Raw genomic sequence first — 3,130 nt, 5'->3', positions numbered from 1 at the left:
GGTTTTATTTCTGTATATGGATTTTGAACAAATTTCTGTTGTCGGCAGTAAAAGTGAGGAATAACCACACCACTAAATATAATCCGGGGTGGTTCAATGAAGAATGTAGATAGGATAAGAAAGTGCTGAGGCTATTACGACATTCTTTTAGGAGACTGTTAATAGGTAAACTGTTCGCAGATCATGGGGTTGTAAATTCAATATAAGTATGTCATCAGAAGTAGGAGAGTGAGTTTTATAATAAAGAATGAAATGTTGGAAGATTTTCAAGTAGGGGAGCAGAAAACATTCTGGCGATGGGTAAACAATATAGATGATGCACATGCAGTAGTTCCTTCATTTGTATCAGAAAAGGACCAGGTTTCAGATGTACATAACATGTTTGCTTAAGCCTTTATTAAGGAAAAACAATATAAGTCTAGTGTTGACACCAACATTCTTGAATTATTTACCTAGGAGCAAATTTAAAATGCAATAGCTTAGTGGAAGCTAAGTAAGGCTGCTGGCCCTTATAACATTACAGCAGTTGTCCTAAAAACTAAACTAATGTTGAGTAGTGGGCAGAAAACTTTAAGTTTCTACACAGATGGATAGAAGAAACAGATATTATCTCCATTACTGAAGAAAGGTAGAGTCACTGCAAATTACCGGTTAACTAGTCTTTTAGATGTGTCCACTAAAATCTTTGACAAAATACTAAAAGTGTTAAAGTTTGGGTTACAGGAAAAATAAATCGACTACTTTATTGAACAAGGTGGCTTTCGGGCAAGACACTCTACTACTGCTCGTTGTTTTGCCCTTTGGGCTATAATAAATGTCTCTTAAATAAATCGGGGACTGTGTCCTTCATTCACGGACTTCTGTATTGCCGTTGACATATTGATAGATGGGGTCTATAGGGCAAACTACCCACCTGGAATTTCCATAGGGACTTATTGTCCTAGATTCAAGCATTGCATAGTTTACCCGCACAAGTGGAGATGGATCCGTTGGTCTGCTTAAACAAACAGACAGAAATAAGCAATGGCCGGTGCCAAGGATGTGTGCTAGCCCTGATTCTTTTTAGCTTATTTGTGGCAGATCTTCCCAAAATTTTAAATAATTAAAATTTCTTTTCCCAAAAATTGGCAGTGACCCGCACTCCTTGTTTAATGTGTGCTGATCATCTTGGCACACTAACGGCATATTGTATGTCAACACACTTAAGAATTCATTTAAATTCGACTTGGGGGCGTGGCCTGGTAAGATGGCCAACAGGACATAGAGCTTGCCGCTCCTGGTGAGTCCATCCTTTATTCTTATGAATCCTTATGCCCTGGAGCTTCCAAGTTACCAGCACAGACACGAGGAGTGAGCAGTGCGGAGGGCCGGTTGCCTGAGGCAGCTTTTAGCTGTCTGTGGATAAGGAAGAAGAACTGCCCGCGGAGGGATCCTGTTGGTTTCAGCTGGTGTGGCTGCATTGTACGTGGCTGGGCCCTCACTGGGGCTGTGCCATGAGTGGGTATCTCGGACTACAGGGATGGCAAGCGAGGCCCGCTGGGGCAGAGGAGCCCACTGTATTTGCGGGCGGTATTCTTGTCTCATTAGGTGACCGTGGAGTGTTGGCGATCAACTGCTGAAGCTGGGCTGTGATGTGGTGACTGCACCCTGTACCGCCATCTTGAGTGAGGCCGGAAGCCATTGGAAACCCTTGCGGCTGCCGTGAGGGTTTGTGGTGGTCTCCACTGGAGCTGAAGTGGACTGCAGTGGCATTGCGGGGTTGCCTGCATCCGCAGTTGCAGGTAGCGGTGGCTTGGCTGAATGCCTGAGAGTGCTTGGGCCACAAAAGATTCTGTTGCGAGTGTGTGCTGCCTCCCCTTGGGACAGAGGGGGGACGGTTTTGTCCAGCGGTGGCTTTGTGTCCCTGCCCTGGATATTATAACTGCTGGAGTGTGCAGATGCTATTGAAGTGGAGCCATACTTGCTGCAAGGGCTGGGGGTGCCTTTTAGCATTGTGCTGTTGCCTTGGGAGCCTGCCTCGTTATTGTTAGAGTGGTCTGTGGTCTGACATCTGAACGTTGACATAACGTAATGTCAAAGTAATGTCTGCCTTGGTGGCAAGTGCGGGGTCGCCATGGAGAACATGTCCTTGCACACTAAGTATTCCTGGAATTGGTGCCTCGGGGGTCGAGAAGTCTTAGCTGGCATTTGTGACTGCCTTTGTGCTTGTGGGGTGGTGCTTCCCTTGGGTTATCGTGTGCTGATTGCTGCAAGCTGTCTGGAGCTGGGGGATTGTGCCTGGGCCGTGTCTATGGTTGTGTGGTGGCCGTGGGGGTGTCCTGGTGGCTGCTGTCATGAATAAAGATAAGTTTCCCAAAACTCCTGCCCCTAATACTATAACTCTGTATGCAACCCTCAGGCAGCTGTTGCAGCGGCTGATTGATCGCTGGAGTGCGGACTCCTAGAGCGGTTTCCCTGAGCTTGGGGGTGAGATCCCTTGGGCCAAAATATTGGCTGCTATACAGAGATTGCATGCTGCAATGGAACACAGAAGTGAATTTGATGTGAAATTTCTGGTGGCGGATTTGCGGAAGGTCTCGGAGAAAGAGACAACTACTGAGACTAATGTTGAGGCTCTATAGGGTGAGGTCTCCACACTGAAGCTGCAGATGGCTCAAATGGTGACAACTACTAGGGAGTTGGAGGCCCCGATGGAGGATGTGGAGGGGCGTTCCTGCTGTTTCTTGGCTTTCCTGAAAAAGTGAAGGGCTTGTCCGTTATCTTTGTGTAGAACTAAATCAGACAGCAATTGCGGCTGAGTGGTCTGTTCAATCTGTTTGTGCTTGAGAGGGCGCACCAGGCTGTGGTGCCGGCTCCCCCACCTAGTGCCTCCCCTGACAGTTGTTATAGCCAACATACTCCCCTATAGGGACAGAGACTGTATCCTATGGGCTGCCCGGGAACAGGAGATCCCCAGTGTTGATAATCATGCCATTGCTATTTTCCCTGATTACACGAAGAAAGTTCACGATCCGCGCAACTCATTCTTAGTTGTCATACAGAAGCAGCGTGATCTGAACTTGAAGTACCCGTTGCTCTATCCCTCCAAGTTGAAGGTCATAGCTAGCGGGATGGCACTCGGGATGTATGA

The sequence above is a fragment of the Triturus cristatus genome, chromosome 5_1 (assembly GCF_964204655.1).
Source record: "Triturus cristatus chromosome 5_1, aTriCri1.1, whole genome shotgun sequence".
Classification (NCBI taxonomy): Eukaryota; Metazoa; Chordata; class Amphibia; order Caudata; family Salamandridae; genus Triturus; species Triturus cristatus.
The sequence above is the reverse complement of the archived record's forward strand: the minus strand, read 5'-3'. Positions refer to the sequence as shown.